General features: G+C 49.1%; 1 long non-coding RNA gene and 1 pseudogene across 2 annotated transcripts in view; one reads left to right on the top strand and one right to left on the bottom strand.

Moving 5' to 3' along the window:
• LOC142311427 (uncharacterized) overlaps positions 1-26,267 on the top strand; it is a 225,553-nt gene that overhangs the window by 115,565 nt on the left and 83,721 nt on the right. The gene's annotated exons all lie outside the window — the stretch shown is intronic.
• On the bottom strand, positions 9,079-13,992 carry LOC142310522 (transmembrane protein 185A-like; annotated as a pseudogene).

The raw sequence follows: 26,267 nt of genomic DNA, 5'->3' as shown, positions 1-26,267 counted from the left end.
ATGCAATTGGCCCTGTCATGAAGGGGTTAAAAATCCTCTGTTCTCTAAAATGGAGGGATATTTAATTCTCTAATGTACGGCTTGTGGTCCGGGTTCCCCACTCCTGATCTTGCACTGTGTAGGGAATGCACAGGCTGGGAGTGTTACATTGTATATCACAGTGCTTGGTTGTCCATGAAGTCCCCTCATTCTTGAGATTGGGGGGATCTCCGTGTTTGTACCCTCCACAGATCAGACAATGATGGAGTATCTAATCAATCATTATTATTGGGGGAAACCCTCTTGGAGGCAGATGATGAGCTCTTCATGGAGAGGTATTTATCTACCTCGCCTCCATTCACCTTGGCTCCGATCTTCTCAAGAAATTTTGGACATTGGAAATTTGGGGAACTGAACAATGGTCTGGCCTCCTACCTCCAGTATTCTAAGAGTCCCCCTCAGTTTCTATGTACACAGTAGGCTATACAAAGGCCCTGTGGGAATCCCTCTGGTACAGGACTACAGAGCTCAATGTACCGCCATATAGTTTTCTGTGCAGAACTCTGTTACATCTTACTGGTTAGACCCAATAGAATCCTAGAAGCGTTGTCTGATGAAGCATTCGATACTCTGCTGTACATTTTCTCCTGTAACCCTTGTGAAAATCCAAAATTTGTTGGTAAAAGCAACAAGTTTGTGAGAAATTATTGTTTTCATTTTCACAGCTCAACATTATAAAATTCTGTCAAGAACCTGTGGGTTCAAGGTCCCCTCCACACCTCTAGATAAGTTTCTTGAGGGGCGTAGTTTAAAAAAATGAGGTCACTTGTGGGGGAGCGCCACTGTTTAGGCACATCATTGCCATGGCAAACACGGCATGGCGTCCGCTTTTTTTTCCCCAACCAATTTTGCCTTCTGAAAGTCAAATGACGCTCTTTCCCTTCCGTGTCTTGCTGTGCCCCCAAACAGTAGTTTTCTATCACATATGGGGTATTCCTGTACTCAGGCGAAATTGCACAATATATTGTATGGTCCATTTTCTCCTGTTACCCTTGTGAAAATGCAAAATTTGGGGCTAATGCAACATTTTTGGGGAAAAAGTAAAATTTTAATTTTTCCTTCCACATTGCTTTGGTTCCTGTGAAGCACACAAAGGGTTAATAAACTTGTTGGATGTGTGGTGAGCACTTTCAGGGGTGCAGTTTTTAGAATGGGGTCACTTTTGGGTATTTTCTGTCATCTAGGGGTCTCAAAGTCACTTCAAATGTGATGTGGTTCTAAAAAAAATGGTTTTGTAAATTTGGTTGGAAAAATGAGAAATTGCTGATAAACTTTTAACCCTTTTAATTTCTGATTTATTTTTTTTTTGTCATGTTTCAAAAATGGTGCTGATGTTATGTAGACATGTGGAAAATGTTATGTATTATCGTATTTTTCATTTTATAAGATGCACCGGAGTATAAAACACATCCCAAATTCAGAGCAAAAAAAGGTGGAAAAAAATGGGGTCTGTCTTGTAATCCGGTGGTGTCTAACTGGAGGGGGCAGTAGTAGTGGTGATGGTGGAGTCACAGGAGGCAGAGATGGTGGGTGTCTAAGAAACTGTAGGCTGTGCTGGGGCTGTGGCAGAGGCTCGGGCTGCCATGCTGGGGCAGCTGCTGCGGCGGCTGCACGCGGTGATGGCTTCAAAGAAATGGTGCCTGGAGTAAGCGCAGATTAAGCTCTAGGCTCAATGGCAAGCCAAGATCTCATCTGCACAAGCGCCATCTCCGGGCTCTATTTTTCTGAAGTCCGCTGGAGGGAGATCAATGGGCTGGAGGCGGTGCTTACGCAGATTAGAGCTAGAGACGAAAGTTCCATCTGCACTTGATGACTCCAACCAGCATTATTTGAAGTCACCACCCGACTGGCAGCCCCAGTCCATCCGCCGGAGACCCCACACAGCAGCCTCAGCCACTGAAAACCCTGCGCAGACACTGCACAACCACTGCAGCCGCCGGAGACCCCACACAGCGGCTGCAGACACCACACAGCCGCTGCAGCCTTTGCACAGCCACCGCAGCCCCTGCACCACCGCCTCAGCATTCCCCCGGCCTCTTGCGACCCCCTCTCCACCACCCCAGTAAGGTGCATTCAGATTATGGGATGCACCCCTCACTTTCCTCCCAAATTTTTGGGAGGAAAAGTGCGTTTTATAATCCGAAAAATACGGTAACTAGTGTGTGTAACATAACTTTCTGGTTTAAGGGCATAAAACTTTAAAATTTGAAAATTGAAAATTTCAGCCAAAAGTCCACTATTTTCATGAATGTAAAAAATTTAGACCTAAATTTACCACTATTATCAACTACAATATCACGAAAGAAGAATCTCAGAATCACTGGGGTCCGTTGAAGCGTTCCAGAGATACCGGTCAGAATTGAAAAATTTACCCAGGTTAGGAAGGTGAAAATAGGTTAAGGGTTAATAAGCTTCTTAGAAAATTATTCCGTGTGTGTATATCTGAGAAAACTAAATTTGTTTGGTGGGACGGGGGATAGGGACCCATGGGGGGAACGAGACTAAATGACGTTCACGGTGCTGTTGAATAAATGATAAGAAAATACCGATCCAGATCAGAGAAGTCATAAACCAGGGAGCTGCTGTGTCTATGGATGGGCTGCGTACGGATTGAAGGTACGGCGGTAACTGGTAGACCGCATCAAAATGTCCAGATACAGATCGGAGAAGTCATGAGACCACGGATGGGCTGTATTCAGACTGCAGTACTGTGGTAGCTGGTAGGCCGCACCAAAATGTAGTGTTTAGGATGAAGTTCGATAACAACTTTAGACCCACAGATTGTGCGACCACCAGGATTACTGTTGAGCACACATTATATAATCAGAGACGTTGTGATCCCCATTTATCGCCCCTACCCCGCCCTCTGTGCAGCACAATGTGGGGTCTGAATAGCGGAGCTGTGTGGAGGAACGTTCTTCACAGTGCCCCATCCTCGCGGTGAACCTTTATTAACTGTGATCCCAACATCCCCCAATAGTTTAGTCCTTTCAGTCCAAAGCAAAACAAGAGTTTGTCATGATGAACTATTTATTAAATGAATTTGTCTGTACAATCTGTGCATCAACACCGTTTTACCACTTAACTTATTAACATCGATATCGATGGCGAGAATATTTTACATAGAAATATTTTTTTTTTTTTTTACAATGAACAGAACAGTGTGAAAACAAACAAAGAATAAAATGTACTGGCGCGTTTCGGTTCCGGATTTCATATATCGTGACGCTTTACTACAAGCTTATTCTCTCATTTTATACAACCTTACTTTATAAAAATACTCTGTATTTATACTGTACAGAAACAATATATTACACTGCTAAAATGAGGACACTTCTTCATAAATACTATACAAGCAAAGTATGGCAGAAACATCGGAATGTAAGAAAATAAATCCTAAAAGAAGGATTAGTCCCATGCAGGACAGAACATGAAGCGTGTTTCTAGTATTTTTATCAGAATGCATCGGTTTTCCATATGTACAGTATAAAAACTAAACGGCTTTTGCTAGTGGTATATAAAGGGATGCAAGATAAGTCCAAAGCAATGGTTCCTTGCACAATAACTGCACATTCACTATAAAAAAAAATTAAAAATGGCCGAATGTCAATCTACATTATGATAAAAGATTTTTTTCGATCTGTAGACGTAGGAATAGATACATCATCTGTGAGATGAGCCGATTGTCAGAGAAAGAAGATCTTTAAGGCAGCACCATGGATGAGTGTAAGGCCTTTTTCAAATGTCTGTGTATCAGGTACGTGTGACATTCATTTTCAACACAGATGCCACATGTACCCATGTTAATGTGGCGCCCTGGACTAGCCAGGTCGTCACAGGTAACACACACACCCCCACCCCCACCCCCATTAGACAGGGACACCAGCCAAACATAAAACCCTTGTTGCCTCCTTCCAGGGTCTGATGTCCACACCAGGTGGGGCGTAGCAAAGCGGTTGGCCCCACCCACCGAGGAGTTCACAGGCCTGGAGGCGGGAAAAGCAGTAGTTCAGTTTTGGAGTTTGAAGTGAGAGGAGTAAAGACTGCAGGTGTCTGGGTTTGTGGCCCCTGAATAGGATAACTGAAGTGAGCACTAATATATATATTATGAGTGCAAGCCAAAAATTACATACTATATACGGATAAGGCTGCACATCAAACTTAGATAATGGTATAATGCCTCAAGCATATGGACAAATATTGGAATATACAATGAAAAATGCTACTTGCTAATTTGAACATGTGAATAATGAATTGCATACCTGCCATGAATATTAGGAAAAAGGAGATATTTAGCAATCGCATTGATCAATGTAACTGAGCCCCAAGGCCTCGTCAAGGCATATCTCTATATTGGGGTCCCTAGCTCTGTGACCCTAACTGTGTGTCATCTCATTGCAATTAAAAACTGCTATGGGTGGAGAGGGGTAACTAAGGACTTTCTTATATAGGAGATGGAAAAACATGGCCGAAAGGGGCGGAGCTGTGTTCACATTCAGAAAAAAACTACATATAACTGAATAGGATAACTGAAGTGAGCACTAATATATATATTATGAGTGCAAGCCAAAAATTACATACTATATACGGATATGGCTGCACATCAAACTTAGATAATGGTATAATGCCTCAAGCATATGGACAAATATTGGAATATACAATGAAAAATGCTACTTGCTAATTTGAACATGTGAATAATGAATTGCATACCTGCCATGAATATTAGGAAAAAGGAGATATTTAGCAATCGCATTGATCAATGTAACTGAGCCCCAAGGCCTCGTCAAGGCATATCTCTATATTGGGGTCCCTAGCTCTGTGACCCTAACTGTGTGTCATCTCATTGCAATTAAAAACTGCTATGGGTGGAGAGGGGTAACTAAGGACTTTCTTATATAGGAGATGGAAAAACATGGCCGAAAGGGGCGGAGCTGTGTTCACATTCAGAAAAAAACTACATATAACTGAATAGGATAACTGAAGTGAGCACTAATATATATATTATGAGTGCAAGCCAAAAATTACATACTATATACGGATAAGGCTGCACATCAAACTTAGATAATGGTATAATGCCTCAAGCATATGGACAAATATTGGAATATACAATGAAAAATGCTACTTGCTAATTTGAACATGTGAATAATGAATTGCATACCTGCCATGAATATTAGGAAAAAGGAGATATTTAGCAATCGCATTGATCAATGTAACTGAGCCCCAAGGCCTCGTCAAGGCATATCTCTATATTGGGGTCCCTAGCTCTGTGACCCTAACTGTGTGTCATCTCATTGCAATTAAAAACTGCTATTGGTGGAGAGGGGTAACTAAGGACTTTCTTATATAGGAGATGGAAAAACATGGCCGAAAGGGGCGGAGCTGTGTTCACATTCAGAAAAAAACTACATATAACTGAATAGGATAACTGAAGTGAGCACTAATATATATATTATTAGTGCTCACTTCAGTTATCCTATTCAGTTATATGTAGTTTTTTTCTGAATGTGAACACAGCTCCGCCCCTTTCGGCCATGTTTTTCCATCTCCTATATAAGAAAGTCCTTAGTTACCCCTCTCCACCCATAGCAGTTTTTAATTGCAATGAGATGACACACAGTTAGGGTCACAGAGCTAGGGACCCCAATATAGAGATATGCCTTGACGAGGCCTTGGGGCTCAGTTACATTGATCAATGCGATTGCTAAATATCTCCTTTTTCCTAATATTCATGGCAGGTATGCAATTCATTATTCACATGTTCAAATTAGCAAGTAGCATTTTTCATTGTATATTCCAATATTTGTCCATATGCTTGAGGCATTATACCATTATCTAAGTTTGATGTGCAGCCTTATCCGTATATAATATGGGTTTGTGGCCCCAGCACTGACAGCAAGGTTGGCAGATGGTGGTGGCCGTCTGTAGGAGTGGTGAAGCAACGCGGAACCGTAGGACCGGGGTCGGGCGTTGGCCCGCTGGTACCGACCGGGGAGCGAAGTGAATCCAGCACACACAGGCAGGGCCATCGGATCCCGACCAGGCTTGGACCCGCCGACAATAGTCAGATCCGAATGTGACTGGAACCCCAGGGGTTTCTTGACAGCAAAAGACCCAATAGAAGGCAACCGCCCACACCGTGAGGGTATACAGCTACCGCCTAAGGCTAGAGACCCAAGGGCCAGCGCCTGCGGGCAAACGGGCTCCTCCGGCATCCATACACCGGTTAGCGGACTACCGTTGGGAATCTATCGTAGTCAACAAGTACATCAAGGTGCAGGGAAAGACAGCCACCATCACCTGTCCAGGGAGAGAGACACTGCAGCCGGCTGCGGGACCCGTCCATCCAGCCGTTTGGTTTACTGAGGCCTTTGTGCATCTTTTGCTGAGTGAGTACACCTGTGCCATCCAGCACCGCGCCGTGCTGTCCCTGCAACCATGCACCTCACCTACCCTGCCTCCACGTCTCACCACCGGGCCCCGGGACCAACAACCCCTACCCAAGGAGGGGGAAAGCAACATCCCAGCTGCTCCCTACCATCACTCCCGGGATCCTCGTCACCAGCAGCGGTCGTGCCCATCTTCACCACAACCCGTGGGTGGCGTCACGGACTAAATCCCCAAACCAAATCACCTCCCCTTTCACTCACGGGTGAGGAGCGCCGCTCGAGTCCCCGGGTCCGGTCCACCGCTCGAGTCACCGAGCAGCAGCAGAAGCTCCGGACCCGAGCGTGGCGAGCGCGTCCCCTCCGCCCGCGACATTATTCTCTGGAGTTACCCACACGGCCATCTTTTCACACAGATCGTGTGACCCACACGTACACACGGAGACATGTAAATTTTTTCTCCGACAGCACAGGTGTCACACGAATCATACACTGATGTGATCCGTGTGACACCAGTGTGACATAAACTGGAGAAAACACGTGTCTTTAAAATAAAATTATTTTTTATACTCACCTGCCTCCAGGCCTGCTGTCTTCAGCACTACTTTCACTTGCTTTCGACCTGCGTCCATTATGCTTATGAATATTCACTGCACCGTGGACCTGGAAGCAGCAGCATCGCCGGAGACATCTGCATCAGGGACAGCAGCGCCGGGGACAGGTATCAACCAAGCAGTGTGCGTGCAGTGACATCAGGAGGTCATTGGAGTATCCAATGAAATCGGATGACCTCCGGACAACACACCTGCATTACTGCAGGTGTCCTGACAGTGACTTCACGGGTTCATCAGAGTTCATTGGGAACTCTGATGAACCCGTAATGTTACTGCCACGACACTTGCGGTAGTGTTAAGGGAGAAATTTGGATAAGACTGCTAATGGAGTCTTTGTTCAGGCTATCAGAGTCCGGTGCTGAATTAGCTGTATATCAGAGCTGATGTTAATGTATCAGACAATGATCACACAAGACATGTTCTCTCTTTGAGCCAGCGTCTCCAACTGAAACTCGTGTACTCATGATTCAATTATACAGTATGCATCATTAACCTTGGAACTAGAACACAGAGTCTAGGGAGTATTCCACTCCCCAATTTCTCCCAGCATGTTATGAAATACATCTCTGTTCGTTATACATTCTTTCTGTGTGAAGCTACTGATAAGACTTTTGCTCATCATTATGAAGACTTTTTCATTGTTTGTACATCTGTTCACTTATTCTTGGTAACCCCTTCATGACTATACAGCTTAGAATTATATTATAGGTCTGTGCAATTGCTACATAGACACACAGATAATTATGCTACTACATCTATATTTTGATTATTTACATACACAGATAATCTTATTACATTAGAACAAACAAGCTATAGCTCAGGCCACCTCCACAGTAGCGTGGGTGTCACTGGGGTATCGTCAGAAGGTCATCCGAGTTCTATGGATACTCCGATTAACCCATAACGTCACCGCTGCGCCTGCACACACACTGCGGAGGGTGCCCCTGCGATGACCTGGGCTGACCTTATGAGGTCCAGGTCACTACAGTGAAGCACACACAGCAGTGTGTGTGTGTGCGCCTGCAGGGGCTGCTCTCACAAGTAATGGGGAACATTCGATTTTCCATTGAATGTGCCAGCAGTATGGGATCGACGTGGGCCCCTCCTAATTAGATTACAGCAGACCAGTATTAAATAAATTAAATAAAATATTTGAATCTCCTTGCAACTACTGGATTAGTAATTAGGACTGACCAGCGCTCTGGTCACATCTGTCTTACTAAAGCCTAATATGTCTCATGAAATAACTTTTTTGGATCCTCATTTTCTTTTTTCCTGTGTTGCTTCATTCCTGTTCCAGTCGTCTTCAAAATTAATTAATAAAATGGGCGATCGTGTTCCACTCGTGTAAAGAAGGTGTCCTTGCACAGTCCGACATGGTCACCATTTATTGGACAGTGTCTGACTAGATGAATGGTAAGGCTACATTCGCACATTGTTTATTTCCATGCGTTATGCGTCCCCAGCAAAGTCTATGTAAATTGTGCAAATTCCATGTGCACGTTGCGTTTTAGAATGCATTGATTTGCATGCTGAAATTTGTTGCTGAATCGCTGCGTTCAATAAAGCAGCATGTCACTTATTTTGTGCGCTTTGGATGCTGCTCCCACTCTGTCTATGGGAGAGAAAGCATCCAGAGTGCATAAATTCTGCATCAATTCGACAGTCACAATACATCCTTAACCCATAACACATCGTATTGGCTGCGTTTTGAAACGCACATGCGCTGCCAAATCGCTGCAGAGTTTTCAGCATGACAATACGCAACGTGTGCACATAGCCTAACATAGCCGTCCATTCATTCATTTCCAGGAGGAATAACAGAGGAATATTACAACACAGCCTTTGAAACGTGCAAGAACTTGCCAAAACAGACGTGTCAGGAAAGCAGAAAGTATTCTTTACGCTGCGTTATAAAGTAACAAATAGAAAAAAAAAAACCCCAGAGTGAGGTCAATAGCGTTTTCCGTCTTGTAACGTAGTGAGGAGCAGTATCTGAAATCCACTGGGAAAAACAGGCCGTGTACTGGGACTCTCTGCCATCACTTCCAATCTGGCATGTCAATGTTCAGTTTGGGTGGTGGCACCACCTACTTCCCTGGGCTCCGAGTGATAACCACTCCGGTCTTTCTGTGAAACATTGGAGCGATCTTGGGTGGCTCCGGCACGGGGGTCTCCTCCGCGTCCTCACTGTCCTCATGGTGACTGTCATAGGAGATATTACCGTACTCCCGCAGGAAAGGGAAGATCTCCAGCAGGAACTGGCAGAAGTCTTTACGAATACCAAACCACCCTGGAAGATTAAGGCTACAGTAAGGTTTCCACAATGCGACCACATTACCACCTCACACACAACGTACGGCACTTACAGTGATTGCCTCCTTTCTGGCCAAACGTTGCTGCCATCAGGGTAATTAAAGAAAGCCAGAGAGGGACAAAGATGGGGATCTGGAAGAATAAATTATGTCCGTCCAATCGATGAACAAGTAAGATCTGCAACGAGAGAAGACAGTGATTAGACACCACTCACAAAAAGTTATATTTGGATTTTGGGAGAAAGTTTAGGATTATCCCAAAATGCTCTCTGACCAGGGGTGGGATTCAGCCGGTTCAGTCCGGTTCGGGCGAACCGGTTGTTAAAATGTCAGCTGGTTCCCCGAACCGGCAAGAAACGGCTCTGGCGATCCGGCTCTCTGTATTCACTTGTGTTAGTGTCTTTAAGACACTAACACAAATGAATCTCCGTATGTGCCACACTTCCAGGTTCAGTGGAGCCTGTCTGCTCCCTGACCTGGCGTGCAGCAATGCGCTGCCGCTGCAGAGGTCACAGCAGCGTGGTGAGGTTGCTCCTCCTTCTGCCGCCTGCCAGTGTCAGTGTTCCCGCAGAGTGCCGCGAAGGAAGATGGAAGACAGAGGAGAGGCCGCCGGTGCTTAAAGCAGGTAAGGGCTCAGTGAGCCAAAGATGCAGGGAGACAAGAATCTGCAGCTGAGAGGAGCCGCATAAGATTGGAACTCTATGGGAAAAGGAGCCACATGGGACGAGATCTGCAGGGGAGAGAAGCCGCATAAGATGGGAACTATATGGGAAAAGGAGCCACATGGGACGAGATCTGCAGGGGAGAGTAGTGGCATAAGATGGGAACTATATGGGAAAAGGAGCCACATGGGACAAGATCTGCAGGGGAGAGGAGCTGCATAAGATGGGAACTATATGGGAAAAGGAGCCACATGGGACAAGATCTGCAGGGGAGAAAGAGCACTTGGGATGAGATTTGCTGGGGAAAGAGGCCATGATGGGATGGGATCTGCAAGGGAACGAGACCACATGGAATGGTATCTGTAGGGGGAAAGTAGCCACATGTGAAGCCATAATAGGATGGGATCTGCAGGGGAAAGAGGCCATAATAAGGGGGGGTGCCGCCCCCGTGCCACTAGCCGGGGCTGCTCGGATCCGGATCTCTGGTACGGCTCAAGGGGTTCTCCGGACCTGGGGGTCACGTGGACACTCCGAATAAAAAGGGACATATTTCTACGGGGTTGGTTGTGCAATGTCTGTGACGCCACCCATGGTGTGTTGTGAGATGTAGCACCACCGCTGCCATTGCGGGGCTCCCAGGGACGTTGGGCTGGCAGCTGGATATTGACCCCTCCGTGGGTAGGGATGGATGTCCCGGGGCCCAGTGTCTCTTTGCTGAGGATGGTGATTGCAGGGGCCGGCGCACCCGGCCGGGCCGGGATGTTACTCACGGTCGAATAAAACACACAAGTCCTGTGGTAAACCAAGGTGATGGTGGCCGGATGCTGCAGATGGGTGTATTTGATCCCACACCCGGGTTGGTAGTCAAAGTTTCTCTCCTCTGCACTCTGTGTGTTGTAGGTAGGACTTCCCGGTTTGAAACATAGGAATCCGCTCCTGGCCCTCTGGTTGGGAGCCGTGCCCGTCTGACGCTGATCCTTGGGATCTTCGGGCCCTGGCGGATGCCCTATCCCTCTCGGTGGGTGGTTGTCTACTTTTCGGGACTTAGGTTGGGACAGGACCTAAAATCCTGCCCTCAATTGGTTAATTAGCTAGGCTGTCGGTGCCGGTCCTGGCTTCAGGGTCCAAGTACCCCCTCTGTGCACACGGTTTCCGGGTCGGTTCTCCGGTGTTGGTACCAGCGGGCTACAACCCTGTCCCGGTCCACCTTGGATCTCCGGCAGCTGTCTTCCCGTCTCCTGCAGACTCTGGCTACCGTCTGCCACCTAGCCAGTACGTCAGGGCTCCGACTTTGACGCCTGTCAGTCTTTTCCTCCACTCCTCACTTGAACTTGTACGTAAACTTATGTTATCTGACTATTTTTCCCGCCCCGGGTTCTCTAGACCTCTAGGTGGGTGTTCCTTAACTGCCTGGTCCCACCCACTGGTGTCTCTGTCCTACCCTGAGGGGGGGGGTGACTAGGATTTCAGGTCGGCTGGTTTAACCCTGTGTGGGATAGGTGTTCTGCGGGGGCCTATGTGTACATCTAGCTGGTTTTCCAGGGCGTTACAATGGGATCTGCTGGGACCATAATGGGATGGGATCTGCAGGGGAAAGAGGCCATAATAGGATGGGATCTGCAGGGGAAAGAGGCCATAATGGGATGCGATCTGAAATGGAAAGAGGCCATAATGGGATGGGATCTGCAAGGGAAAGAGGTCATAATCGGATGGAATCTGCAATGGAAAGAGGCCATAATAGCATGGGATCTGCAGGGGAAACAGGCCATAATGGGATGGGATCTCCAGGGGGAAAGAGGCCATAATGGGATGGGATCTGCAGGGAAAAAGAGGCCAAAATGGGGTGGGATCTGCGGGGGGGAAAGAGGCCATAATGGGATGGGATCTGCAAGGGAAAGAGACCACATGGGATGGGATCTGTAGGGGGAAAGGAGCCACATGGGATGAGATCTGTAGGGGGAAAGGAGCCACATGTGATGGGATCTGCACTGGAAAAGCAACCACATGGGATGAGATCTGCAGGGGGAAAGGAGCCACATGTGATGGGATCTGCACTGGAAAAGCAGCCACATGGGATGAGATCTGCACGGGGAAGGTCGTCCGTTCCAATTTTAGCAGTAACAATTTTTAAAAATTGTAGAAAAAACGTTTAATACAATATGACTGACAGTGACTGGAACAACTGGTGCTGGACAGGAGAGTGAGGGTATAGGAGGGGAAGAAGGGGAAATAGATTATACTTTAAATTACTTGTATTTTTTGGTTGAGGAAAGTGCATGAAAATGGATGTGGCTAACAAAATGGGTGTGGTTACAGAATGGGTGTGGTTTTCAAATGGGCGGGGTTTACAGAGAACCTGTTGTTAAAAATTTGAATCCCACCCCTGCCTCTGACCTTTTCAGGTAAAGGTAATGTGACCTCTCTTCTGAATGCACATGTACAACTGTTCAATCAGATCAGCAGACATGTGGAAGGATTACTGTGGACAATCCGCAGGAGCCCACGGTAACGGGACAGACATGGCCAAGGACGTTTAGGTACATCTTTGGTTGTGAAGGGGTTAAAGAAGTTTTTTTTTTTGGTTAAAAAATACAAACAAACTGCTTCTGGGGACACAGATATTCTGAAACCAGAAAACCCTATAACCAGATTCCCAGACTGAAAAACAGTATTTTTTATGGCATAGTCTCTATATTCTATGGATTTGGCCCCTTTTAGACTTCTGTGTTTCAGATATGTGTGACATCCATTTTTTTTACAAGGATGCCACATGTAACCATGTTATTTTATGGGCTAACTCACACATCCATGTTTTCACATGAAACGTGTGTACACACGGAGACATGTCCGTTTTTTGTCTGGCAGCACTGATGTCACACAGATCGCAAACTGAAGTGAAAACATGTCTTTGAAATAAAATGGTTTTCTATATTTATCTGTCTCCAGCACTGCTGTCTCTGCCTCTGCTGTTGCTCCAGGGGCCGGCTAATTATGCTCATGCAAATTCAATGCACTCACAGCGGACCCAGAAGCAGTAGCAGCGCCGGGGAGAGCATCGGGGACAGCATTGCCGGAGACAGGTGAGTATCCTGCAGTGTGTACAGTGATGTTAGGAGGTCATAGGAGTATCCAATTAACTCGGATGACCTCCTGATGACATCTTGCCGACATACGCGCTACCGCTGGTGTCGCAATAGTGACTTCATGAGTTCACCAGAGTTTATTGGGAACTCCAATGAACCCATGACGTTACTACCACGACACCTGCGGAGTGGGGGGGGGGGGTTTGTTCAAATAAAATGTTCTATCCTACTTTCAACTACTGGATTTGTAATGGGGGTGTCTGCTAGATGCCGCTCATTACTAATACCAGGGCTTGATTGCAGCTGGAGCTGGCATCAACCCCACAATAATCACTCCATTTGTACCGCACCAGGGCAACGGGAAGAGCCAGGTCCAGCACCACAATTAGTGCTTATAGCGAATGCACCACTTCTGAGATGGCTACGAGCTGCTATTGGTAGGCTGGAAAGGGCCAAATAGCCATGGCCCTTCCCTCCCTAATAATATCAGCCCCCAGTTGTCTGCTGTACCTTGGCTGATTTTAGAAAAATAGAGGGGACCCCACATCATTTTTTTTTTTTTTTTTAAATCGACGTCCATGGATCGTAAGAACAAGACGGACCACACAATATAATCCAGGACCACCAAACAGGGGAAGAACATCGGGATCCAAAATGGCACACAGACCACCTGAGCACAAAAGACGTGGGAAATCACTGAATAATATGGAGCCAATTACCCAGCGGCCCACACCAGGAAGAGCACATGGCGGACATCAAGAAGGAAGAAAACTTACAAGCTACAGCCACATGATGATGCTGTCCAGCCTCAGGGTAATGAATATAAACTGCAAGATGTTCACCGAGCACAAGATCTCCAGCTGCAGGGAGAAGAGGCGCAGGTCAGCCGTCCCCATACAGCAGATTCAGGTTCTTCTCAATTCATTAGAACATCATCAAAAAGTTAATTTATTTCAGTAATTCGATACAAAAAGAGAAACACATATTATATAGAGTCATTACACACATAGGGATCTATTTCAAGTGTTTATTTCTGTTAATGTTCATGATTTTGGCTTATAGCCAATGAAAACCCAAAAGTCATTATCTCAAAAAATTTGAATAATTACCACAAAACACCTGCAAAGGCTTACTAAGTGTTTAAAATGGTCTATAGTCTGGTTCAGTAGGCTACACAATCATGGGGAAGACTGCTGACTTAACAGATATACAGAAGATAGTCACTGGCACACTCCACAAGGAGGGTAAAGCATAAAAGGTTGTTGCTAAAGAAGCTGGCTGTTCAAGCATATTGTTGGAAAGTTGAGTGGAATGAAAAAGTTTGGTAGAAAAAGGTGCATAAGTAACCGGGATAACCGCAGCCTTAATAGGATTGTTAAGAAAAGGCCATTTAAACATTTTGGGGGAGATTCACAAGGAGTGGACTACTACTGGAGTCAGTGCTTCAAGAGCCACCACACACCGACGTATCCAGGACATGGACTACAACTGTCGCATTCCTTGTGTCAAGCCACTCATGACCAATAGACAACGTCAGAAGCGTCTTACCTGGGCCAAGGAGAAGAAGAACTGGACTGCTGCTTAGTGGTCCAAGGTGTTGTTTTCAGATGAAAGAAAATTTTGTATTTCATTGGAAATCACGGTCCAAGAGTCTGGAGGAAGAGAGGAGAGACCACAATCCAAGCTGCTTGAGGTCTAGTGGGACATTTCCAGTGAGGGTTTGGGAAGCCATGTTATCTGGTGGTGTAGGTCCACTGTGTTTTACCAAGACCAAAGTCAGCGCAGTCGGCTACCAGGAAATTTTAGAGCCCTTCATGCTTCCCTCTGCCGACAAGCTTTCTGGAGATGGAAGTTTCATTTTCCATCAGGACTTGGCACCTATCCACACTGCCAAAAGTACCAGTACCTGGTTTACTAATCATAGTATCACTGGGCTTGATTGGCCAGCAAACTCGCCTAATGGTTACCCCATAGAGAATCTATAGGGTATTGTCAAGAGGAAGATGAGAGACACCAGACCCAACAATGCAGACACGCTGAAAGCTGCTATCAAAGCAACCTGGGGTTCCATAACACCTCAGCAGTGCCACAGGCTGATCGCCTCCATGCCACGCCGCATTGATGCAGAGATTCATGCAAAATAAGCTCCGACCCAGTATTGAGGCATTTATTGTACAGACTTTTCAGTAGGCGCCAACATTTCTGAGTTTAAAATCATTTTTTCAGGTGGTCTTATATAATATTCTAATTTTCTCAGATAATGACTTTTGGGTTTTCATTGGCTGTAAGCCATAATCATCAACATTAACAGAAATAAACACTTGAAATAGATCCCTCTGTGTGTAATGACTCCATGTAATATATAGAAATAGATCCCTCTGTGTGTAATGACTCTATATAATATATAGGAATAGATCCCTCTGTGTGTAATGACTCCATATAATATACCATATTTTTCGGATTATAGATGCACTTTTCCTCCCAAAACTTTAGGAGGAAAATGAGGGGTGCGTCTTAAAATCAGAATGTAGCTTACCGGGAGGTGGTGGAGAGCAGTGGCGTAACTAGAGTTTTATGGGCCCCGGGGCAAAGTTTGGACCTGGGCCCCCCCTAGCCATGTACACCGACACTTGGGCACTTGGGGTACGGGATAATGACACTGACACTTGGCTCTTACCCTCAGCACCCATGTTTCTCATGATCTGAAATCCCTCTATCGGCACCCAGCTTCCCTATGCTCTGCTATACATCTTTCCCTCAGCATCCAAATTTCCCATATCAGAGCATGAGAAAGCTGGATGCTGAGAGAAGATGTGTAGCAGAAAACGGAAAAAGCTGGGTGCTGAGGGAAAGAGCCTTTTTCCCTCAGCACTAAACGTTCCCATCCCATGCTTGTATCTTTGTCCCCCTCATATATAGTTCTCCAAATACAATAATGCCCCCCACATAGCCTTCCATATAGTATAAGGTGTCCCACATAAGTCTTCATATATTAGAATGCACCCCCATAATCCTCCAAGTATTATAATGCATTTCCCATAGTTCTCCATGTATTATAACTCGCCCCATAGTTCTATATATATTATAATGCAGCCCATAGTACTCCATATATTATACTGTACCACATAGTCCTCTGTTACATCTCGTGGCTCTCCTGAGGCAAGGACTGAGGCAGTCTCCCATTCCTTGCCTGCCACGAGCACTCCTGCTCAGCAGTGCCGAAGGTCTGCCAGACTGCGCAGTGTGCAGGAGATACCTTCTCAGAGAGGCAGCAGAAGGGTGACACCTAGTGGTTCTCCTGTTACAAGGAATGAAGCGGTCTCCCATTCCTGGCCTGCCGCAGACTCTCCTGCTCAGCGGCCCCGAAGGTCTGCGAGGCTGCGCAATGTGCAGAGGTTTACTGCTCAGGGAAGCAGTGAGATTCCCGTTATCTCTGCACATTGTGAGACCGAGGATCCCGCCTCTATTTCCCAGAGGCAGGAGGATGAGCATGTGCAATGCGTGGTGGGTCCTGATTCGCTCACTGACGTCACACGGCTTGATGACAAGGCTGGTGACGTGGTGAATCCTGACTGGCCAGGCTGGGACGTCGTGGACCCTGATTGGGTCAAGTCCGTCATCTCTGCCTCGCGCCCGCCCTCGGGTGGAGCTGCACCTCCTTAAAAGCTCCCCCTGCCATCATGGCGGCGCGCGACCGTCCTTCTATGTTTGGATGTCTGGCAGCGTGCTGCCACGCCACTGCTCAGGCATTACTGTCTCTTGTGGGCTTGGCCCTTGCTGCTCCGGCAGTACCTCGTTTGCAGGCCGTGTTCCTGCCTTGCTGCTCCGGCAGTACCCCCGTCAACAGGCCGTGTTCCTGTCCCAGGTGAGCTCCTCAAGTCTCCATTGGACTCACCTGGTTATTGAAAGCACACGTGCGTGGGCACCTCTGTGCTACCCTCGTGCCATATTCTCGTGACTTCCACTGGCACACGTGCGTGGGCACCTCTGTGCTTCCCCGTGCAACAGGTACACCGAGCCGTGAGATCTGTGCCATACAACCCTCACGGGTTAGGGCAGATCGGTGTACATAGATCGTCTGTGACATTCCAGACGATCGCTAGCAGCAACCCGCTCACTCTTCACCCACCATAGCGGCGGTTCCTTACACCGCACAGTGGACCTTGACCGGCGGAAGCAGTCCATTTCCCATCTTGGCACGCTTCCCCGGGTCCCCCTCGTAACATTACGGTCGCGCCAAAGGTCTGGCTATGGCTGAAGAGCAGCAGCAGTTGCTGCGTTATGTGCAGCAGTTGGAGTCATGATTGGCAGCAGTGGAGCAGTCTTCCTCCGATAAGACTACTCTGACGACAGTCGCCACCCAGGCGGCTACCCAGGCTGTGCTATTGGGCGGAAGGTCTCCTCGCCTTGCGCTTCCAGAGCGCTTTAGCGGCAACAGCTCTGAGTGCCGTGGTTTTATAAACCAGGTTACCACCTACTTAGAGCTGTCCGCGACTCTTTACGCTACCGAGAAGGCGAAGGTAGCCTTCGTCCAGTCCCTGCTCACAGGGAGAGCGCTGAAGTGGTCCACGCCGTTGTGGGAGCGCAGAGATCGTGTGGTGAATAACTTAGCAGCTTATCTTGGGGCCATGAGAATGGTGTTCCTCGGGCCTCAAGTCACCCACGATTCCGCGCTGCGCCTCCTACGACTTCGGCAAGGGTCTGCTTCAGTCGGGGACTTTGCTGTACACTTTAGGACACTGGCCGCAGAGCTGGACTGGCCGGATAAGGTCCTTGTCCCTGTGTTTTGGGAGGGCCTGGCAGGGTTTGTCAAAGACGCACTGGCCACACGTGAGGTGCCTGCCACTTTAGAGTCCTTGATTCAGGTTGCCTCTCGCATAGACATCCGCCAGGCGGAGCGAAGGCTCGAGGTCTCTTCAGCACCCACGTCTTCTCGGCCTAAAAAGCGTCTGACTCCCGTCTTCCATCAGACAGGTCCCCCAGCCAGTCCTGTAAGCGACTCCGTGGAGTCAATGGAGGTGTCCAAGGTGGTCTCCTCTGCCCCAGGTTCTCGGTCTTGTGTCATCTGCTTTTCCTGTGGGCAGAGGGGACACATAGCTACCCGATGTCCCAAACCGTCGGGAAAAGACAGCGTCTAGTTTCTATCAGAGGGGGGACTCTAGACGCTACTTCTCCCTCTAGGTTGACTATCAGCGCCCAGTTGCAGTTCGGCACTACTCTCTTCTCTGCCCTGGCTTGCTTGGACTCAGGCGCTGAAGGCAATTTCATCTCGACCTCCCTGGCAACCCGATACTCAGTTCCCCTGGTTCTGTTGCCCAAGCCACTCAGGGTCCGGGTAGTCGACGGGTCCATACTACTCGATCCTATCACCCAGATCACCATCCCTCTCAGGATGGATGTACCACCGGGACACCATGAGCAGGTGTCCTTCCTGGTGCTTCCAGGGGGGACGGATGAGATCCTACTGGGCCTTCCCTGGTTGAGACAGCATGCTCCTATACTCAACTGGGCAACAGGGGAGATCTCATCCTGGGCAGGATCCTGTAGAGAGCACCTCGTGACTACCGAACCACCCGCTACCATTAGGTCGGTTGGGTCCTCAGGGAATACTGAGGGGCCGGGTTTACCGACACCTTATGAGGCCTACAGGGATGTCTTTTCCAAAAGGGCCGCAGATACTCTTCCTCCCCACCGGCCATATGATTGCCGAATAGACCTGAAGCCAGGCTCCGAGCCCCCCAGGGGCAGAGTGTATCCACTCTCTGCTCCAGAGACGAAGGCTATGTCCAATTATATTCAGGACAGCCTGGCGAAGGGGTTCATTCGCAAGTCTATTTCACCGGGTGGTGCAGGGTTCTTTTTTGTGCAGAAGAAGGAAGGGGATCTGCGCCCCTGTATCGATTACAGGGGATTAAATGCAATCACAATCAAGAACAAATACCCTTTGCCCCTCATTACTGAGCTATTTGATCGATTCCGCGGGGCAAAGGTCTTCACAAAGCTGGATCTACGCGGGGCGTATAATCTAGTGCGAGTCCGAAAGGGCGATGAGTGGAAGACCGCCTTTAACACCAGGGACGGTCACTACGAGTATCTAGTAATGCCCTTCGGACTCTGCAATGCCCCCGCCGTATTTCAAGACTTTGTGAATGACATTTTCCGGGATTTGTATCTTTCCATGGTTGCATACCTGAATGACATTCTTATCTTCTCCCCCGATCTTACCACCCATCGGAGGGATGTCATCCGAGTACTTAAGAGGCTCCGCACCCATTCGTTATATGCTAAGCTGGAAAAGTGCGTTTTTGAACAGGAATCCTTGCCGTTCCTGCGGTACATAGTGTCCAGTCAGGGGTTAGCAATGGATCCGGGGAAGTTGGAGACAGTGATGAACTGGCCTGAGCCCCGCTCGCTGAAGGCGATCCAGCGATTCTTGGGGTTTATCAATTATTATCGCCAGTTCATTCCCAACTTCTCGACGGTGGCAGCACCCATCATTGCCCTTACCCGCAAGGGCGCTAATCCCAAAGCATGGACACGGGAAACGGTAGAGGCATTTCACACTCTCAAGACTCACTTCTCCAGAGCTCCCATCCTTCATCGTCCAGACATCTCCAAACCCTTCCTACTGGAGGTAGACGCCTCTTCGGTCGGTGCAGGTGCAGTCCTGTACCAGAAAAACGAACGAGGAAGGAAACATCCGTGTTTCTTTTTCTCCAAGACCTTTTCTCCGGCCGAGAGGAACTACTCCATAGGGGATAGGGAGTTACTGGCGATGAAACTAGCATTCCAGGAATGGCGGCATCTCCTGGAGGGTGCGACGCATCCATTTGAGGTTTTTTCTGACCACAAAAACCTCACATACCTCCAGACAGCACAACGCCTGAACCCAAGGCAGGCCCGTTGGTCTTTATTCTTCTCCCGGTTCCGCTTTATTATCCGCCACCTGGCCGGTGAGAAGAACGTACGGGCCGATGCCTTGTCACGTTGTATGGTTGTGTTGGAGGAGGACGAGGAGGAGCCTCGTCTTATACTACCCCCGGACAGCTTGAGGATGGTCACTCCCACTTCTTTGGACCAGGTGCCACCTGGCAAAACCCTCGTTCCCCCTGAACTACGGAACGAGGTGCTATCGTGGGCCCATGCCTCCAAGGTCGGGGGTCACTTCGGGGTCAAAAGGACCAGAGACCTGGTGACCAGGCATTATTGGTGGCCGAGACTACCCCAGGACATACAGGAATATGTGGGAGCCTGTATGTCGTGTGCTCGGAATAAGCCGTCCCGGCAGAGACCGGCAGGTCTTCACCCACTGCCAGTGCCGGATCGTCCCTGGGAAGTGGTAGGGATGGACTTCCTGGGAGATCTGCCCAAGTCAGCAGGGCACAGGGTCGTATGGGTCATCACGGACCACTTCTCTAAAATGGTCCACTTGGTGTCTCTCCCACAACTCCCGACGTCACGTGCTCTCGCCACCTTGTTCATTCGGCATGTATTTAGGTTGCATGGCATGCCTGACAAGGTGGTGAGCGACCGGGGTCCCCAGTTCGCGTCTCGCTTCTGGAGAGAGCTCTGTAAGCTCCTGCAGATAGAGCTGAACATCTCCTCCGCATACCATCCCGAGACCAATGGACTAGTGGAGAGGACTAATCAGACCTTGGTAACTTACCTCCGCCATTTTATATCCGCGCACCACGACAACTGGGCTAACCTCCTTCCTTGGGCCGAATTTGCCATTAACAATTCGGTCCATGAATCCTCTGGCCAGACTCCGTTCCTACTCAATAACGGACAACATCCCAGAATCCCGGTTCCGATGCCCATTACATCACCCGATACTAGAGTGGAGGATTGGGCGACCAAGGCCCGGGAGATCTGGGATGACACCCAAGAGGCTCTTAAAAGGGCTAAAGACCGGATGGTGACAACGGCTGATGTTCGCCGCCGCCCTGCACCATCCTTCGCCCCTGGTGACCTAGTATGGCTGTCCTCTAAGAATGTTAACCTACGGGTACAGGCAGCCAAATTCGCCCCTAGGTATCTGGGTCCGTTTAAAGTACTACAGCAGGTAAACCCAGTGGCATATCGACTCCAGCTCCCTCCACGCTGGGCTATAGCCAACACCTTTCACGTGTCCCTCCTGAAACCCGTACGACTTAATAAATTCTCGGGGTCCCTGCCGGCTCAAACCGACTCCCCGTCCGACGACCCTGAGGTGGCAAAACTTGTGGAGACAAGTCATACAGGGCAAGAGGTACTACCTCGTGGAGTGGGCCGGCCGTGGTCCGGAGCATAGATCCTGGGAGTTGGAGGATCATATCCGCGCCCCGGGTTTGATGGCGGCCTTCGAGCACGGACAGGGGGGGGGGGCCTAGACGGGGGGGTAATGTTACATCTCGTGGCTCTCCTGAGGCAAGGACTGAGGCAGTCTCCCATTCCTTGCCTGCCACGAGCACTCCTGCTCAGCAGCGCCGAAGGTCTGCCAGACTGCGCAGTGTGCAGGAGATACCTTCTCAGAGAGGCAGCAGAAGGGTGACACCTAGTGGTTCTCCTGTTACAAGGAGTGAAGCGGTCTCCCATTCCTGGCCTGCCGCAGACTCTCCTGCTCAGCGGCCCCGAAGGTCTGCGAGGCTGCGCAATGTGCAGAGGTTTACTGCTCAGGGAAGCAGTGAGATTCCCGTTATCTCTGCACATTGTGAGACCGAGGATCCCGCCTCTATTTCCCAGAGGCAGGAGGGTGAGCATGTGCAATGCGTGGTGGGTCCTGATTCGCTCACTGACGTCACACGGCTTGATGACAAGGCTGGTGACGTGGTGAATCCTGACTGGCCAGGCTGGGACGTCGTGGACCCTGATTGGGTCAAGTCCGTCATCTCTGCCTCGCGCCCGCCCTCGGGTGGAGCTGCACCTCCTTAAAAGCTCCCCCTGCCATCATGGCGGCGCGCGACTGTCCTTCTATGTTTGGATGTCTGGCAGCGTGCTGCCACGCCACTGCTCAGGCATTACTGTCTCTTGTGGGCTTGGCCCTTGCTGCTCCGGCAGTACCTCGTTTGCAGGCCGTGTTCCTGCCTTGCTGCTCCGGCAGTACCCCCGTCAACAGGCCGTGTTCCTGTCCCAGGTGAGCTCCTCAAGTCTCCATTGGACTCACCTGGTTATTGAAAGCACACGTGCGTGGGCACCTCTGTGCTACCCTCGTGCCATATTCTCGTGACTTCCACTGGCACACGTGCGTGGGCACCTCTGTGCTTCCCCGTGCAACAGGTACACCGAGCCGTGAGATCTGTGCCATACAACCCTCACGGGTTAGGGCAGATCGGTGTACATAGATCGTCTGTGACATTCCAGACGATCGCTAGCAGCAACCCGCTCACTCTTCACCCACCATAGCGGCGGTTCCTTACACCGCACAGTGGACCTTGACCGGCGGAAGCAGTCCATTTCCCATCTTGGCACGCTTCCCCGGGTCCCCCTCGTAACAGTCCTCCATATATTATAATGCACCCCCCTAAGTCCTCCATGTATTATAATGCATTTCCCATAGTCCCCCATGTATAAAGTAGTCCTCATAGCCCTCCAATTATTTTAATGCATTTCCCATAGTTCTCCATATATTATAATTCACCCCTTAATTCTCCATATACAGTATTATAATGCACTCCATTGTCCTCCATGTTTTATAATGCACCCCCATAGTCCATATATAAGGTGGCCACCATATATTATAATGTAGCCCCCATAGTCCTATATAAATTATAATGCAGCCCCATAAACCTTCATATTGTATTATGCAGCCCCATACTCCTCCATGTATAATGCACCCCTATGGTCCATGTATAAGGTGTCCTTCATGTTTTATAATGCATCCCCATAGACTTCCATGTATAATGCAGCCCCCTAGGCCTTCATATATAATGCAGCAAGCCCCCCCAGGCCTCCATGCATTATACTGCCAGCCCCCCAGGCCTCCATGAATAATGCAGCCAGCCCCCCATGCCTCCAGGAATAATGCAGCCCCCTAGGCCTTTGGCCGTGTGCTCACTGATTTAAAAAAACAAAACAAGAAGTACTCACCTCTCCTCATTTCACCGCTGCTCCGGTCAGTGTCCTCCCATCCTGCGCTCTTTGCTTTGCATGCCTCAGCACGGCAATCGCACAGGAGTGACGCCACCACGCAAGCACAGGGGGAGAATGATGGAGCTGCGCGGGCCGCGCCATGCTTCATCATTGCTCTGCGCGATGACTGGCGAGGGGGGCCCTTTGCCGCCGCTGCTGACACCAGGCTCCCTTGACTCGCGTAGTCTGCCACAGTACAGTGCAGCTCCTATCTCACAGAGAGGAGCCAGCTGCTGATCTGCAGGGTGGGCCCCTAACCTGCCGGCCCTGGTCGCGATGGCAACCTCTGTGACCACGGTCGTTAAGCCCCTGAAGCTGAGTGTCTGTAGGTATGAGTGTATGTGTGTGTTATGTCCGCTAAAGGAATCCGTATTGTTGCATTTACAATCACAAAATTTTGCACAGCCGCCTCAAGTGACTCAGGGAACGTCATAGACTATGGTATATTTTGAGGGGAAGATTTAACCCTGCGCTTTAGTTATTCACAAAAAAAAAACTGATTATATTAAAGTCAATGGCGCTGGGAGCTATAGGCAGGGCTGGACTGGGACTAAAATTCAGCCCTGGCATTTGGGGGTGCACAGACCCACTTGATGTGTGATGAATGTGTGCGGCATGGTGGCTCAGTGGTTAGCACTGCAGTCTTGCAGCGCTGGGGTCCTGGGTTCAAATCCCACCAAGGACACCATCTGCAAGGAGTTTGTATGTTCTCCCCCTGCTTGAGTGGGTTTCCTCCGGGTTCTCCGGTTTCCTCCCACACTCCAAAGACATACAGTTAGGGACTCTAGATTGTGAGCCCCAATGGTGACAATGCTGCCAATGTATGTAAAGCGCTGTGGAAATAATAGCGCTATATAAACAAATAAAATTATTATTATTATTATTATTATTATTATCTTTGTGCACTTTTAGGTTGTGTAACACGAGCATATAACATGCAGTCACTGCTGCGTCCAGTATTTCAGCTCAGTCCTAGTTATTGCTCTTATTTGCAGGACCTGGTGAAGTCGCTATTTTCCCTACATAGCTGGGTCTCGCAGATAATGAAGAGGACGCACCGCTCTCCATATAATGCTGCGGTCATATAGTTGATGGGCAGGGATACAAAATCAGATCCCCATGAATTAATATTGATGACTCATTCTACAGAGAGGTGATCAGGGAAGCTGTATTTCACTAGTGCTAATTTTGGGTGTATACCACTTAGGGCAGGGGTCTCAAACTCGGCTGGGTGTATGGGCCGCACATAGAAAAAAAATTATTTAGGGGGCCGCATTCTTTGCAGGGCCAAGGGACATTTTATTGATTCCATGTATATTCTTCTATACACCTTTTGGATCACTTTTTGTGAATATTTTTTGCGTGTTTATTAAAACAAACCTGCACTTTTTTGTTACGTTTCTATGTAAAAAAGCATTTTTAATGGCAAAATTTTTTTTATCTCTTTCTTGTGCCCAGTAGTAATGTGCCCAGTAATAATGTGCCCCTCCATGTAGTAATGTGCCCATCTTTTTGCCCAGTAGTAATGTGCCCAGTAGCATTGTGCCTATCCGTGTATCATTGTGCCCATCCTGTAGCATTGTGCCCATCCTTGTATCATTGGACCCATCATTGTAGCATTGTGCCCATCCTTGTAGCTTTGTGCCCATGCTTGTAGCATTGTGCCAATCCTTGTAGTGTTGTGCCCATCCTTGTATCATTGTGCCCAAGTAGTAATGTCTACAGTCTTCATCCTAGTTCCCTATTATGCTGTTCTTGACATACAAAAAAAAAAAAAAGATTCTTCTCACCTTTCCTCAGTTCCCTGTTTTCTCTTAACTGCTTGTTGTGGCCTGTAGACCTTGTGACGATCGCGTTACTATGCAGGGGGCCGGCGCCGGCAGGGCTTTACTACAGTTGATTCATTTGCGGCACAGCGTGCACTTAGGATCTCTCTACCATTCACAGGCAAGAAGGTGACTTCATATAGCGATGTTACCTGCTTGACATTGGTATCAGTGGCGTAACTAGAGTTCGATGGGTCCCGGTGCAAAATTAGGACCGGGCCCCTCCTTGGGGTACAGGATGCTTGTGTGGCGCCCTGGCCTAGCCAGGTCGTCACAGATAACACACACACACCCCCACCCCCATTAGACAGGGACAACAGCCAAACAAAAACCCTTGTTGCCTCCCTCCAGTGACTGATGTCTACACCAGGTGGGGCGGAGCTAAACGGTTGGCTCCACCCACCGAGGAGTTCACAGGCCTGGAGGCGGGAAAAGTGAGGAGATGAGTTTTGGAGTTTGAAGTGAGAGGAGCAAGCACTTGGGTGTCTGGGTTTGTGGCCCGGGCACTGACAGCAAGGTTGGCAGACGGTGGTGGCCGTCTGCAGGAGTGGTGGAGCAACACGGAACCGTAGGACCGGGGTCGGGCGTCGGCCCGCCGGTACCGACCGGGGAGCGAAGTGAAGCCAGCACATACAGGCAGGGCCATCGGACCTCGACCAGGCTTGGAGCCGCCGACAATAGTCAGATCCGAATGTGACTGGAACCCCAGGGGTTTCATAACAGCAAAAGTCCCGATTGAAGGCAACCGCCCACACCGTGAGGGTATACAGCTACCGCCTAAGGCTAGAGACCCAAGGGCCAGCGTCTGCGGGCAAACGGGCTCCTCCGGTACCCATACACCGGGGAGCGGACTACCGTTGGGAATCCATAGGAGTCAGAAAGAGAACATCAGGGTGCAGGGAAAGACAGCCGCCATCACCTGTCCGGGGAGAGACACAGCAGCTGGCTGCGGGACCTGTCCATGCAGCTGTTTGGTTTACCGAGGACTTTGTACCTTTCTTGCTGAGTGAGTACACCCGTGCCATCCGGCACCGCGCCGCGCTGTCCCTGCAACCCTGCACCTCACCAACCCTGCCTCCCCGTTACAACATCACCGGGCCCCAGGACCATCGACCCCTACCCACGGAGGGGGGAAACAACATCCCAGCTTCTCCCTACCATCGCTCCCGGGATCCCCATCACCAGCAGCGGTGGTGCCCATCTTCACCACGACCCGTGGGTGGCGTCACGGACTA

This window comes from Anomaloglossus baeobatrachus, chromosome 5, assembly GCF_048569485.1.
Source record: "Anomaloglossus baeobatrachus isolate aAnoBae1 chromosome 5, aAnoBae1.hap1, whole genome shotgun sequence".
NCBI lineage: Eukaryota > Metazoa > Chordata > Amphibia > Anura > Aromobatidae > Anomaloglossus > Anomaloglossus baeobatrachus.
Note: the sequence above shows the minus strand (reverse complement) of the source record. Positions and strands in the feature narration are given on the sequence as shown.